Source organism: Nesoenas mayeri (assembly GCF_963082525.1).
Source record: "Nesoenas mayeri genome assembly, chromosome: 4".
NCBI lineage: Eukaryota > Metazoa > Chordata > Aves > Columbiformes > Columbidae > Nesoenas > Nesoenas mayeri.
Genome location: NC_137540.1, coordinates 51,210,105 through 51,227,134, shown reverse-complemented (window position 1 = coordinate 51,227,134; position 17,030 = coordinate 51,210,105).

The following is a 17,030-nucleotide window of genomic DNA, read 5'->3' as shown; positions in this document are numbered from 1 at the left end:
TAAAAAGCTTTTCAAAAAATTCTTTCCAATTAAATTAGAGATCAGGAAATGTTAATTAAAATCCAAAAATAGGAAAATAGGAAAATTCTGCCTAACATTCTCCCAGCTGAATGGAGGGTCTTAACCAATAAAAAATGCCATTGATTTATTAATCTTTAGTACCTCCTCTGAATAGTATTTTTACATGGCAAGTTACTATACAGCCTCATCTGAAATATAAATCTGTGTAGTTGAAATTAAGAATCAATAATCCTATAAATACCATGGTCTCTATATCCTTTGTATTCCAGTACAATTGTTTATTAAATCTGACATCTATAATGGGAAAGCGGTAATTCCAGTAAGACTTTCACCAGAAACTAGGCTTTTTGCGTGGATCTCAAGCCTTTTCTCATGCAACTTAGTGGGCCATCACAGACCCCAGAAAAGCCAAAGCTTGTGTGTTAATGGTAACTCTGTTCCTCTCTGGTATAGGACAGAAGATTAGGGTTGTTTTCCTTCACATTTGGAAATACCTACTTTTAACTTTGTATTTTGAAGCTGCACTTACCCTATCAGTGGAGAAAACAATTAAAATATTATTAAAGACAGACATAAATTATTAAAATATTTCCAACATATGTTGTTTAAAATACAGCTGAAAGAATAATAATACTATCCCAAAAACCAGCAACATAGTAATCATATTAAGAAACGATGTGTTGAAAATAAATAACCTGAAATCTGGCAAAATTTCATTGGTTGCAAATGAAGTGGACAGGTTGCTTCATCGCAAATCAATGCCAAAGGAGGATGACTTTGCTTCTAGCTAGTTGTCCAACTAATGATCTGAATAAGACAGAAAAGTACATTGCACTTAAGTTATCATTTGCTCTTAAAAACTGAATATTTTTTCACATAATCACTTTTTTCAGTCATAAGAAGACTTTCAAAATTCCAGAAAATATTTCATTTCTACCAGCATGGACAATCTGTCTGCCTAACACTTTGTAATTAGAGGACATATTAAAACATTTTTCAGTTATTAGAAATAACTTTGAACATCAAGGGAATCTACATAGAATTTTGTAAATTTTTTTAAAGGAAGGATGAAAAGAAGGATGGAGACTTTCCGTTTCTGAAAGCAAGTGGTTTTTTATGCAGTCATCCTCTAATTATGACAATCTGATCTTGTTCAGTATGAAATTTGGGAAAATAATGCATTCAATAAAATGGCAAATTACAGCTCAGAAATGAAGACACATTTCCTGGTCATAAGTATATCACCTTAAAACAAATTGTGACAAAGTGGAAAAAAATCAAGAGATTTCTTTCATTAGTATATAATAGGTCTCCGACTTCCTATCTTGATTTAAGAAAACAAAATTACTTTCATCAAATCGAGCCACAATCTTTGACAAAAAAATTAACTTTCCAATATATTTTCAAATCAAGCCACAGTCTTTGACAAAAAATTATCTTTCCAATATATTTTCAATCTTGAATCTAGACCAAAGGCTGAATATGGATTGTTTTTAAGTACTTTACACTGAGAGTTTTATTAAAATGCCAGTACATACTTGAATAATTTTATATTGGTAATATAATACTGACTTTAGATCTAGATTTCTTAAAAATGTCTGGAACATAGTATGTCTAATACTACTTCAAATGCGACATGAGAATATTTTCTTTGTTTAACACTGGTAGACAGTTTTCTAAATATTGTTTCTGCTAAAGCGAATTTTCAGATGAAGATTATCTTCTTTCATATTGTACATGTGTGTTTACTTTTTTAAATCTAGATATATTAAAGCTAATCATAAATACTGCAGTTCATGATAATTAAATTCAGCATTTGAAGACAAATCTATACATCATAGAAAACTAAACATACGCTCAAATTCTCTTCTTGTTGTTTTTCCTTTTTCCAGCAGGGGAAAAAAAAAAAAAAATAAAAAATAAAAGGTCATTTCTCAGAGAAATACTACTGGTTTTAGATTTGAGAGACATGAAAATGGTATTCTTGTCAAAATTGAAGACTTCTGGGAACGCATAGAAAAATTCTCGGATATCAACATAAAACCCATGAAGGTAAAAGGCCTATCTAGGGTTTGGTGGCAGAGCCTGAGGTTTCAGGATTGTAACTTCAAGTGAAATCACAAAAATTAAACCTAAGTTTAAGCACCTAATATCCGTGGATGTGACTAGTGCTTTTAATTATACCGAACTGTACAAGATAACATTGGCTTTAATTTAATTTTTGCACATTTGCCCAAATGGCTGTAATATAGGCAACTGGAGATCAGTTCAAATGCATTATACATCTAAATAAGCAAAACTACTCATGTTGCTCCCACTTGGCAATATAAATCTTTATTTGCTTCACAAAGAGACTCTCTTTACAGATTAAAAAAAGAAGAGAAAAAAAGCAACCTTTTCCTTTTATTTCCACAACAGTACTTTAAATTATATGCTCATTAATTCAATTAAAGTTAACTGGGTTCATGGTATCCTGGGGTAAGGTCACAAAGAACTCACATGAAATTAAATGGCATCCTAGCAATCATATCACATCAAACACACTAACAAAAAATATTAAAATAATTATTCTGAAGCAACTGCAAGTTTTCTCAGAATTACAAAAATTAGGGGAAGATCCTCAAGCAGGTTTTACAGAAATTTAGAGGAAGTTCCTCTGACCAGTTTAACAGAAAATCAGAAGTTTGGATGCACAGTATAAGCCTGATTCTAATGTCTGTTTCCCAAATCTTTCTCTAATTTAATACCATGAAGTGCAATTCTTGTTTACCTTAGTCTAAGCAAGATCACAGTCAAGTTCAGGCCTTCAGGAAGGCCTTGATTGCCTCGAGTGAAGGAAAGTTCAGAGGGAAATTGGGAGAAAAATGTGCAGACACAGAAAACACTTTCATGTGTTCTTGCATGTGTTGAACTTACCAAACACCCTTCTTAGAATTATAGAATAATTTCATTTGGAAGAGACCCTCAGGATCATCGAGTCCAACCATAACCTAACCTAACCCTAGCACTAAACCATTTCCCTAAGAACCTTGTCTAAGCACCTTTTAAACACCTCCAGGGATGATGACTCCACCACTTCCCTGGGCAGCCTGTTCCAATGCCTGGCAACCCTTTCCGTGAATAATTTTTTTCCTAATATCTAATCTAAACCTCCCCTGGAGCAACTTGAGGTCATTTCCTCTTGTCCTATCACTTGCTAGTTAGGAGAAGAGACCAACACCCTCCATGCTACAACCTCCTTTCAGGTAGTTGTAGACAGTGATAAGGTCTCCCCTCAGCCTCCTTTTCTCCAGGGTAAACAGCCCCAGTTCCCTCAACCACTCCCCATAAGATTTGTGCTCCAGGCCCCTCACCAGCTTTGTCACTTCCTCTGCACTCTCTCTAGTACCTCAATATACTTCTTACGATGAGGGACCCAAAACTGAACACAAGATTCAAGGTGGGGCCTCACCAGTTCCAAGTACAGTGGCACAATCACTTCCCTAGTCCTGCTGGCCACATTGTTCCTAATACAAGGCAGGGTGCTGTTGGCCACCTGGGCACACTGCTGGCTCAATTTAGCCGGCTGTCAGCCAACACCCCCAGATCCCTCTCTGTCAGGCAGCTTTCCAGCCACTCTTCCCTGGCCTATAGCCACTCTTCCCTGGCCTGTAGCCACTCTTCCTCATTGCCTGGGGTTGTTATGACCCAAGTACAGGACCTGGCATACCCTGCTGTGGTATTCTTCCTATATCTTTACCCACTATGACTTTCCAAAGCTGAAAGAAGAGTTAGCTAAATAAAAGAGCAGCAAAGAAAGGAGAGAGAAGGAAGAAGACATGTTAGAAACCAGCTTCTCGAGCAGCAGCATGCAGACAGTGAAAACTGTATTTCCTCTACTGGAACCTTCCAAGATCACTACAGTAAGCTAACAACTCACATCAGTAAGCAAAAGCATTAAAGAAGTGACTTGGAGCTTGGTAATAATAGTTTAATTCATCACTGGTTGCACTGATCACAGATTTCTCTCATCTGAAGGGTTCTCTCTCATCTCCTCAATCTCACCAAAAGGAAATTCTCATTTATTTGTAGAGATTGACAGGAGAAGAGCATTATTCATTGCAGGGTTTTTATTTTTCTAGATCACGGAATGCTAAGGATTGGAAGGGACTGCAAAAGATCATCTAGTCCAATTTCCCTGCCAGAGCAGGAACACCTAGATGAGGCTACACAAGAATATGTCCAGGCGGGTTTTGAATGTCTCCAGAGTAGGAGACTCCACAACCCCCCTGGGCAGCCTGTTCCAGTGCTCTGGCACCCTCACCATGAAGAAGTTCCTTATCAATTTTAAGTGGAACCTCTTGTGTTCCAGTTTAAACCCATTACCGCTTGTCCTACCATCGGTTGTCACTGAGAAGAGCCTGGCTCCATCCTCATGACACTCACTCTTTATATATTTATAAACATTAATAAAGTCACCCCTCAGTCTCCTTTTCTCCAAGCTAAAGAGACCCAACTTCCTCAGCCTTTTCTCATAAGGGAGATGCTCCACTCACTTCATCATCTTTGTTACCCTGCACTGGACTCTCTCCAGCAGTTCCCTGTCCTTCTTGAACTGAGGAGTCCAGAACTGGATACAATATTCCAGATGTGGTCTCACCAGAGCAGAGTAGAGGGGAAGGAGAACCTCTCTCGACCTACTAACCACCCCCCTTCTAATACACCACAGCATGCCATTGGCCTTCTTGGCCACAAGGGAACAATGCTGACTCATGGTCATCCTGCTGTCCACCAGGACCCCCAGGTCCCTTTCCCCTACACTGCTCTCTAGCAGGTCGTTCCCCAGCTTATACTGGAACCTGGGGCTGTTCCTGCCCAGATGCAATACTCTATGCTTGCCCTTATTATATTTCATTAAATTTTTCCCTGCCCAACTCTCCAGCCTGTCCAGGTCTCACTGGACAGCAGCACAGCCTTGTGGCGTGTCAGCCACTCTTCCCAGCTTGGTTTCATCAGCAAACTTGCTGACAGTGCACTCTATTCCCTCATCCAAGCCATTGATGAATATGTTGAATAGTATAGGTCCCAGTACTGACCCTTGAGGCACTCCACTAGATACAGGCCTCCAAATAGAGTCTGTCCCATTGACCATGACTCTCTGGCTTCTTTCCTTCAGCCAGTTCACAGTTCATCTCGCTACCCAATCATCCAGACTGCACTCCCTCAGTTTAGCTGTAAGGATGGTGTGGGAGACTGTGTCAAATGCTTTACTGACGTCAAGGTAGACCACATCCACGGCTCTGCCATCAGCTATTCACCTCGTTATGTCCTCATAAAAGGCTATGAGATTGGTTAAGCATGACTTCCCCTTGGTGAAGCCATGTTGACTGCCCCTAATGACCCTCTTATCCTTGATATGCCTTGAGATAGCAACAAGGATAAGTTGTTCCATCACTTTCCCAGAGATGCAGGTGAGGCTGACTGGTCTATAGTTACCTAGGTTCTCCTTCTTGTCCTTTTTGAAGACTGGAGTGACATTTGCTTTCCTCCAGTCCTCAGGCACCTCTCCAGTTTCCCAAGATTTGGCAAAGATGATGGAGAGTGGTCCAGCAAGGACCTCAGCCAGCTCCCTCAGCACCCGTGGGTGCATCCCATCCAGACTCATGGATTTATGGATGTCCAGATTGCCTAATTGCTCCCTAACCCATCATTGACCAAGGCAAACTCCTCCATTGTCCTGACTTCCTCTGGGGAAGCACATCAGGTGATTAGGAAAGGTGTACCTGACAGCTGTTGAGAAGTGTTCACTGAAAGTAAGGCATAAAAGCACAACCCAAAAGTATTATTCTACAGAGATTGATACTGTATTTGAAGTACATTCAATACTTTACTGAATTAAATGAAAAATTATTCCATATAAACTATGCAGGTAAAACAAAGGGTGGTCGCATCGTAAATGGTAGCAGGGACAGTGCAAAATAAAAGGGCAATATTCCTATAATGATAAACAGTGGTTAATGACACCAAGTGCATTGTTTTCAGTTGCAGACAAAACTACACATATGCAATATGAGATGCTGAATATTGAATATGTATTGTAAAAATGTCAAAAGCACATGCTTTTAAACTATTTTTAATGGTCTTGAAAGAGTATAACTGGGATTATTGAGCAACAACAGGGAAGTGATTTTTACTTCTCCTTATAGCATGATAAGACCAACATAAGCATAATGAGTAGCAACAGGGGTTCATGCTACACAAAAACATTACTGAGAAATCACAAAGGGTGCAGAGAAGTATCCAAAGGCTAGAGAAAATGCCTTCCTATGGAAGACAAAAACAATTCAATCATTACAGTTTATGCAAAAGAAAGTTAATGACAGCAGCTTCACACTGTCCTAGAGAGAAAATTTCTGCTATTAAGGCACTTCATGAGCTTTAAGAGAAAAGAAAGGCAAAAAAACAATGTCTGGAAGCTAAAACCAGACAAATCCAATATGAAAATGCACACAGTTTTAATACTGATTAATAAGTGGAAAAAAATTGTCAGAGGAAGTGATACATTTTCTTTCTCTCTTGATTTCTTCCCATTAAGACTGGCTTTCTAGAAGTTAAACTGTAGCCAAAACAGTTAATTGGCACAGGAAAGGGATAGCTGGAGATCAGCTGCATAACCATTTACTGATCCTCCCAGACTTCGACATTCTAAGTATGTGAATGCATCTCAGATTTGAGAGATTAGCAGAGTTCTTGCAGAGAGCATTCACTAGTCCTTGCTGCAGAGGTGTTTGGGGGAGACTGATGGGAGGGGGGTTAGTTTGTCCGAGCGATGGACAAGGAACCTTTCTTCGCAAATTGTGCCATTTATATTTCAAAGAGCAGCAAGCTGAAATGCTCTTGTGTTTGACAAAAAGATTATGAGATCCACTTTGAAAATAATGACAGTTTGGGATAAATTATTCTACTTTGTTAGGTGGCCACTGCTTTAGATGCAGAGGTCACCACATGACTTGACAGTGGAAGGAGAAGCCCATTTCTTACTGACCTGTACTATACATCACTGCAACAGAAACAAAAGTCGTCCCTACGTATCTTTCTTCTAGAGTTAGCCCAGACCGGAATGTTCTTTAGTTTGTACAAAGGTATGGAAGGTATGAATTATAGAAAGTATGTTTTCTTTTGAGTAATGTGCCTGTCTAACATGACTCATCTCCAAGTTCTTGTCCCTTGGGAAGTCTAGCACACAGGCAGATAGAGAATAACTAAGGACAGTAGTTGCTTTAATTATGAATGCCTTTGCTTTTATCCATCTTAGAAAGGCAGTTCTAATATGGTGTCGAGTGTTTGTTAAGTGTCTCTCAATGTCAATTGTCCACATATATTTGTTGTTATGACCTTTAATTACATAGCTGTAGCTTTTTCATACAGAAGATAGATAATGAAGTTATGAAAGTGATAATTGCTATCCAACTTGGGCTTACTAGGGATACAAGATACAAGCTTCCTTTGGAAAAAGATATATATGAATGGTGATTTTGCCACCATTTTTCTTCATATTATCTGTAATGTAGCTGCAGCCTTTTATACTGTCAGAAGAGCAGCCCTGCAGAGAAGGACTTGCGAACACTGGTAGATGAGACCCTGGACATGAGCCCGCAATGTGCCCTTGCAGCCCAGAAGGCCAACTGTATCTTGGGTTGCATCACAAGGAGCATGGCCAGCAGATCAAGAGAGGTGATTCTGCCCCTCTACCCTACTCCGGTGAGATCCCACCTGGAGTACTGCATCCTGTACTGGAGCCCTCAGTACAGGAAAAACATGAACCTGTTGGAGGTGGTCCAGAGGAGGGCCACCAAGATGTTTAGAGGGATGGAACACCTCTCCCATAAAGGAAAGCTGAGAGAGTTGGGATTGTTCAGGCTGCAGAAGAGAAGGCTTCAGGGAGATTTTATTGCAGTCTTTCAATACTTAAAAGGGGCTTATAAGAAAGATGGGGACAGACTTTTTATCAGGGCCTGTTACGATAGGTCAAGGGGCAATGGTTTTAAACTAAAGGAAGGGACATTCAGGCTAGACATGGGGAAGAAATTTTTTACAAGGAGGGTGGTAAAACACTGGCCCAGGTTGCCCAGAGAGGTGATAGATGCCCCATCCCTCGAAACAGTCAAGGGCCAGGCTGGACAAGGCTCTGAGGAACCTGATCTAGTTGAAGATGACCATGCTCAGTGCAGGGGGGTTGGACTAGATGACCTTTGAAGGTCCCTTCCAACCCAAACTATTCTATGACTCTATGAAAGAGCAGAATACATAAAGGTTTCAAAAATGTTTGCTAATCATGCTACTGATTGGGTACTATAGGATTATATGGATGGACATTTTTGAAGGAAGATAAAAGAAAGTCTCATTGCAGAATTAGTGATAGAAGGCACCTGCCCCTATAATGGAGTTCCTTGGTTTGAAATGTTGATTTTTAACAATGTACTTAACCCAAAATAGTAAAAATTAAGTATTTTAGCAGCTGCCGCATATTTTATAACTGATTTAATTGACTATACTATTTGAGGCATGAGAGACATTTTAGCGGACAAAGTTCACGATAAATTCAGCTGCTGGCAATGTAATTATCCGTACTCATTTATTCATCTAGGTGTGTTTCCAGGCAGCTATATTCCTGGTTTTTTTGCAGATGTGATTGTTAACTCTCTTACAGGATGATACCTATGTTTCATTTTGTCTGTTTGTTTTTATTTTAGACAAAATAATGATTGAACTTGGTATAGCAGGAAGAGTTCATTCTTCCTAGACTAAGAGATACAGTACTGAAGAGTGGAGTATAAACTGGAGTATGTACCTTTTACAAATAATTCAGTAATATCCAAGGAGTAAAGCATAAAGTCAAGTATAATCTGTCAGAGTTTCTCAATAACACAACATATGAAATGTCTGGCATCATCAGTGAAAAATAGGTCAATTTGAATTTCAAAAGATAGTTTTGAATATGAATTTGCATTTTTGAATGAAAATAAAGCGTAGGCTTGTAAATACTTTTCTGCATGGAATAGTTAGTGCAGTGTAATTACACCACAGTGATTTCTTCACACAAACTATATGCCTGGAAAACCGCACTCCATGCCGAGGGATTTTATGCTGAATCCCTCTCTAGTTATTACCTACTTTCCGTGAGCAAAGGGCAGCCTCAGGAGATCAACCTTACTAGGCTAAAGCTAACCTTTGTGACCTTAATCTACAAGTGCTTCTGTGCTGTAATTTAGTAGCTGCTCACAAAGAAAGTGGTGCTATAAATTATTTCCCTCATTTAATGTTTATTAACTGGTTTGTGAAGACAAACTGTAAGTCACTTTTGAAAGTCACCTTTGGGTACCTTTGAAATTTATACTCAAGTGTTTAGCTTCACAGAGCAACCACTTTCTCGTCATACTGAGACACAACAGCAAAAGTCTTGACCTTGATCAGGGTCTAGGAAGCAGCAGTTACTAAAATCAATCTTTAGAAATACCCAAAGGCAGAAAATCAGGTTTTGGAGCAGTTTACGTTCTAAGAAAATCCTGTAGATTCCTGGTTGATTTCTAGTGCTAGCTACAGAGGCAGTAATCACAAAAAGACACCTAATAGTTCATAGCATGTAGGTAACAACACTAAACAATACTGCATTTTGTGAGGTACTTTGCTTCTGTTCTGATGCATATGAGTGAAGAGGACTTTCTGGGAATAGGGAAAGCAAGTATCTAATAGACACTTGAAGCAACTGATGTTGATTTCCAATACATCCTTCAACTAGAAAAAAATAATTATATACTTTTCTATTTTTGGTTTATGGTTTTCCCTGATACAGGTAGATAGCAGAACTCCCAACTGTAGATGTGATTTTGAATTTTTTTTTCTCCGAAAGTGTACAGAATGTTTGGCAAATTCTATCAGAACTTTTCAAACATTTTGTGCAATGAGTTTTGCATCTTAGTCTAGAGATCCATATATTTTATTTTAATTTTTATATATATATCAAGGAGTATAATCAGATGAGTTAGCAAAATCAGTAAACTCCAGCATTTCATTTGTAACATTGTTTTAACATTTCTTTCAGACTAAGAGAACGGTGAATATAATTCTAATTCAATATACATAAGGCCCCTAGTCTAAGTATATAATTTTCTTTGAGAAGAGCAGGGATACTTTGTTTGAATTATAATAGCCACTACTCAGGCTAATGTATACCTCACAGATTTGCTAAGGGAACTAGCCTTACAAAAACTTTCCAAGAAATCTAATCATTTGTTAAGGGATGGAGGAGAGAGAAGGCAGAAGAAAATAAGATGACCCACCATCATGGTTATTATGTGGCAGGTGGTTTAATTCTGTCAAACTTATAGCTCCAGGTTTGATGTTTAGAAAACTTTATAAACCAAGGTATATCCCTATTGACTTCTGAATTAGCATGTGTAAGATAATAGCAAATGCAATTCTTAAACCATTACCATAGCAACATTATTAATGTTTTGTTAGTTAAGACTGCAGCAATATTTCTGTTTTTAAAAAACAATCATGCTTCCTCTTCTTTAGTAGTTCATATAAAATGGAAAGTATACAGAATTATTTGCTGCATGTCTGCCTCACAATGAGAGATTATAATCTCAAGTAATGTTCAATCACCACTGAAATTATATAAAATCTTTGGTGACTGATATATTTTATTAAGAATTTAACATCATAAAATAATAGATCTAAATATTTTAGTTACAAGTGATCCACAAGCCATACCAAAAATTCCAATAAATCTCATTTACTTTCCACCTATTCCAGCAATTGCTGCATAAGAATGCCTTCATGTACATATGCTCACTGAATCTGCTAGGCAAAATTTGCAGTATTATTTGCAACAAATTACTTCAGTCATAATTTATATACCTCAATATTTGCTGCCTTTACAGCATCAGGACTCACGGGACAGCACGTCTAATTACTGTTTGCAGTTACTCAAAGGTAACCAACATAATCCTGTTTCTGTATATGTTATATGTAGCAATACATGACAGTTACATTTTCTCTTCTAGATTATCAGAACTTTTTTGCAATTTTCCTACATGTCTTTTACTGTTCATACCTCCTTATTTTCCTGCAAGATTAAACCCTAAAATATAAAAGTTTATTTTTTAATAATGAAAAGAGCAAGAGATGAAAAGTATTACTCAGGAGATTGTTGAGTGAAAACGAGACTTACATCATCTTCTGAATCCTTCATCCTTTCAATATTAACATTTTAATGGGTGAAAAATTAATTTATATTAAAATAATATGCTAAAGGGAAGCTAGACAGCTACTTGGGAGTAGAACTGCACACAAAATTCACCATGGACATAAATCACTGTTGTCCCCAATGTTTTCATTTGCACAATACTTGGACAACTTTCCTTTGCATTTCCAGATACCTGCGATGGAAGCTGCAGTGGGAGATGTAAGTTCCCATAAATCCACTGTGTCAGTGTCATGAAGGCACCACACAACCAAACCAGACAGACAGACTCAAAGCAAATTTCATTCTAACTAAAATAATTGAAATAAAAATAGCACAACAGAAAACTGAACTAGAAACAAGGTTTATCGAAATCACTCAGCACTCCGACAACATTATAAACACAGGTTCAAGATACTGGTTGGGAACTAATGGCTGCACAAACAACACACACAGAACATAGGCAATTCCCAAGGCTCTGGAATGGTGATTCAAAGCATGCACTAACCCACACACAAAGAGAACTCTCAAGGATACCAAGAATCACATACCAATGGGACAAGGGCACTCAAGAATATTCCAGAAGACATAATTGCTCACCAAAATGCAAGGGCACTTAATCTTGAGGACTTTCCTTAGTTGGCACCCTGATTCTAAGGGCAGAGAGCCCCCAAACTGCAGACATGTTGCTCTGAGAAGACTAACTCAAAATGAAGATTTTGGCGGGTTCTGTTAATAACCTTAGGTGGAAATCTGGTCTGTGGTCAGTGGCCCAGGAGCTTCTCTTAACCAAGGCATTTCATTGGCCAAGGACCCCATCAGCCAACCAGAGGGTCTTGCCTCTCCCATGTCCCGATTGGGGCAAGTCACTGTGTGGAGTCCATCCATGGGAGAGGGGGCACGGGGGAAGAGGACTTGCCACAGTCCGCTGGAATGATTAGCACATTATGTGCTCTGCCTTTCTCCTTGCATGTACCTGCTTCATTCTGGAAGGCATTCTGGGCTGCAAGAGAATGGCAAATAAGGTGTTACTTGTAATCACCCAAGAATCCTTGGGGGAAAAAAAAAAATTGTCTTCAGCCAGCTTTAAACTTTTTTTTTTTCTTTTGATGCTGTGTGTCTTCAGGAAGGGATAACTATTTGTCCAGGCCTTACATGAAATAAATATAAAGTACTATCTATTCCCAAAAGTAATAAATGTCCATTTTGAACCAATTTCTTGTAGTCAGCCTGAAATGAATAGCTTTCGCTGCCAAAATCTTCACTTCTGAAATCAACTCCATATTGTCAATAAGAGATCTTTTTGCTGTAGTGAGGTGTTGATCTGCATGCTTTCATTTGAAAATACATTACTTAGAAATGTGCCCAAATTTCCGAATCTAGAAAAACACGCCTGTGTTTTTGTGTCAGTGTCATGGTGAATTTTTGTTGTTGTGAGATAACCTAATGTCATACTGACACAAGGGTGCTAATCCAAAATAACTGGGTTTCTGTGAAAGCATGGCACCAGCAAGGATGAGTTATAGCAGGAAGGGTAAAATTCATCATTACATAGCAAGGGACTGTCTAATTGAAATTTGCCAAGTCACGAATGAATCATGCTCTGTGTCTTAGAATGCTGTGAAGCTTTCAAAGGAAAACCAAACAAACAAGCAAACAAAAACAACCTACCACTTTCAGACTATTATCGAGGCTGTTTATGTGACCTAGCAGGCCATCTCTGAGCCAGGGCGCATTCAGTACTCACTGACCTTTTGAAAACAAAATTTGTCTTTTAAGCTCTCAATGACTGTATGTGGAAGAGGTGGGAAAAATGTGTCTGGTTGTTACACGAAATCAAGGTTTGAGTTCCTTAATAATAATGAAAAGATAACTTCTCTCACGGAATCTTTTTCAAGTTATGTTCCTAAGCTGTATTTTTAGCCTTATACATTTCATTTAGATGTGGTCCTTATTACCAATAAACCACAAATATTGTGTGACATTGACTCAGTTCAGAGTCCTATAATTTACCTGAAGTACTAAATCAATAATTGCTCCTCGATTGTGATTAGGAACTTAAGAGAGCTGTTGGATAAGTGTGTCTATCTTGATGTCCTATTTTCTTCTTCCTTGCAGAAGGGTGAGTATCTCTGCAGGTAGGTAGTGAAACATAACTTGGCATCCTTATAGGAATACTGAGGCAATGTTCCCACGGTTTCTATTATCCTAGTATTTTTTTATGGTTTTCTTATCTCAGAAAGCCTTCTTTACCTGTTTACCTGGGAATTTCTGTCCTGGGTCAGAACAAATGTCCCTCTGCTGAACGTCTCATCCCCAGTAGTGGTCAAGAGCTGATGCTGAGGGAAGAATACTAGAACAGGGCAACTGGGCAGCAATGCTCTCCCAGAACACTCTCCCAGCCTCCAATATTTTACAGCTCAAGGTCTTATTCTGCATGTACTTAATAGTCCTTGGTGATTCCACTGGTTTCATAATGGCTTTTTGAACTTCTATAGGCTTTCAACAATCACAGTATGTTCAGAACCACGCAGATAGATAAGATACAGAAGTACCTCAGACTTACACAGAAGGATAAAATATTATTGTTAAAATCCCCAAATTTTGTTTCAGGGTACTAACAGCCAGCTTACAGATGAGTAGGTTTTAGATTTCCAGCTCATTCCCTTGTCAACAACTAAATCTAAATTCTGCTTGCTTATTCCAGTAGAGTGCTATGGCAATCAAATCTTCCTACAGCCTTATGGAGTCCTGTATGGAGAGTATACAATCAATATTACTTGGTGAAATACCTCCCTGAGGCTTGTGCTACCGACTGCTCAGTCCAGAAGAAGGAATTAGTGTTCCATATGTTCACAACTCAATGTTATCAGTGGTGTAAATGCACTGAAACCAACAGTGATCCAGTAAGTTGAACTTAAATGAAAGGCTGTCTTCTCATGGGGAAAATAAAGCTTCTGTTCAGAATCTAAAGGCTTTCAGATTATTTCAGCTTTATTTCATTTTTTGAAGTGTACATAGCCCCTGATTAAATTAAGCAGAAAATGCTGCTGATAATTTGTTTTTTATCACACAGTGTTATTGGTTTAAAAATTCCAAGTTCTGAACTAACAATGAACTGTTTGCTTACATTTATGTCATGTAAAAAAAAAAAAAAAAGATAAATTACGTTTTCTGGGAGGTATACATTTCTGCCTCACATCTTAAGTGGCCAGAAGCTGGAGCTTACACACTGACTCACTGTCATTCCTAATGACATTCAATGCCTACAAATCATTATCTTCCTTGGATCAGCCAGCAGTCACACATGAGCTCAATGAGAGCTGCCAAGCTTAACAAAATAACCTTTCCTTTCTCTCCAAAATTTGTTCAAAATCAAACTGGGTGAGACTGTAGCCCATAACAACTTCTAGTTATAAGCATGGAAATGGGGCACAACTCTTCTAGTATCCTACTGAACTGGCTGCTTTCAATTGTTTCCCATGGTGACCAATAGTGTCCACAGGCTATCTTATTATAGTTTGATGAGTATAGCTCCTGGTGATTTTGTTTTGGTTTTTTTCAGTGTGTTTTTTAATGTGAATGCAGCAAAGTTCAGAACGGCTTTCAAAATTAAATTCTACTGTTCCGTATTCGTTATATTCACAATGCTTTCCAGCTCGATATCCCCAGTTGCAATGTAAAGATAATTTCCCCCTACTGAAAGCACTGTAAACACATGCAAAGATATGTGAGTCACCGCATAGCCTTGTACTTGGAAATGCACTCATGGTAGCACAGAGCAGGACAATTGGTGGCCCTTTTAGCTGCCTTTGTATCTTTAAGGAGCTTGGTGTTTATGATCACTTATCCCTATATTAAAATTAAATATAATTAATTACTTTGAATATTAATGCTATTTATAACAGTGTGACACACTGAAGGGAGAAATTTGAATAAAAATACCTCTCCTCACACTTCGAGTTATTATGTAAAATTACCATTGTAACAAACCATAGATCTAAACAGTGGTACCTTACTGCACAATTTATGTATTTCAGCTAAAGATTTGAGCTGTGTATAGAAATAATTAAAATTCTACAGAAGGAAAGGTGTTTTAAGAAGAGATACTGTAACTCTGGGTAATAAGTTTCCATTAGACTCAGCAAGTGAAAGAATCTTCTTTTCACCTTTCAGACTGTTATAAGTCATTGTCACACAAACCCTGAGGCAGACTCTGCTGTATAATTGAAAAAAAAAAAGCCACTAGCCAAAAACATTTCCATGGGGAGAGCTGTTGTGTGTTTTTCATTGAATTTTTTTTTTTCCAAACAAATAATAATTCCATTCAATAAATTTAAATACCAGTAGGAAAACTCTATTTACCTGACTTTCATGAAACCTGGATATTATGATTTTGTTAAAACTAGAAAAGTAGAAAGTTCTATTACTTGGTTTTTGTCTAAAAATAATCTGATTCAATAAAAAATAGTCCATATATAATTAACAGCAAAAGTTCAGCCAAATTGCTGTGCAATTTACCAACATTAAAAATTCAGATCTTGGACTTTGTTATTTTGATTTCATAGTGAAATTGTAGCTTATAGCTCTGAATGGTTCTCATCAGAATGCACAAAATAATTGGAATAATCATGTTCTTTAAACCCTATGAGCAGTGCACTCAGTGCATAAGCAACTATGACACTGCCACCTGGGAACAGGACTCTGGTCAAAATGCCACTTTTGTTACACCCTAAAGTCTTGTTTCAGGGTAATTATTGACATCAACATTTTAGCAGTCTCTCTTAGGAGCATCAGAACAGCAAACATCTCTATGTGGTATCACTTTCCCATGGTGATATGTTTCAGATTTGTGATCAAAACAGTATGAAAAATGCATTGTTTGGTTTGCTGGTTTTTTTTTACTGTTGCTGGGCAGTGCTTGCACTGCATCAAGGCATTTCTGTTTCTCATGCTGCCCCACCACGTGAGTAGTCTGCTGTGAGCAAGTTGAGAGGGGACACAGCCGGGACAGGTGACCCCAACTGACCAAAGGGATATCCCATACTGTGTGACATTGTGCTCAGTTATAAAAGCTGGGAGAAAAAAGGAGGAAGGGGAGACATTCTTGAGCTATGCTTGCACATGCAGCATTTGCTTTAGTTGTTAAACTGCCTTTGTCTCAACCCACAGGTTTTCTTGCTTTTATCCTTCTCACTCTCATCTCTGTTGACCCTGGGGTGTAGTGAGCAAGCAACTGTGTGGGCCTGAGGTGCCCACTGCAGTTCATCCACAACACTTATTGTGGGAAATTATCACTTCTTTTCCTCAAGAATATATAAACCTCTTTATGCAGGCAGTTTTCTGACCCAGCTCTGGCTTTGTGTGGAGTTGCAGTGACTTTCAAAGTCACCAATAAAGTCCTACATAGTCTACTCAGATGAAGCACCTTTCTAGTAATCATCTCCCTATTCAGAAACAGATGAAAGAAGACAACTTCTGGAGTATTCTCCCTCTGGCTCCCTATGGCTCCTTTGTAGCATAATATCCAAAGATTGTCATTGCTGTAAACTTTTGGAATTGTAGACAGATAGTTAAATGTGACCCACCCTTAAAATTACTACCAGAGAAAAGAGATGTTGAAGAAAAAACAGCTCAAGTGTTTCAGATTATCTTTTTAGTCTTTAAATTACAGCAGAATACAGGATTGCTTTTTCCTAAATGTGAACTTAAGAATTGAAAAATTTGTGTTTTCAGATAATTTCTTTGCAGTAAGCTCAAGTTTATCTAAGATGTAGCAGGA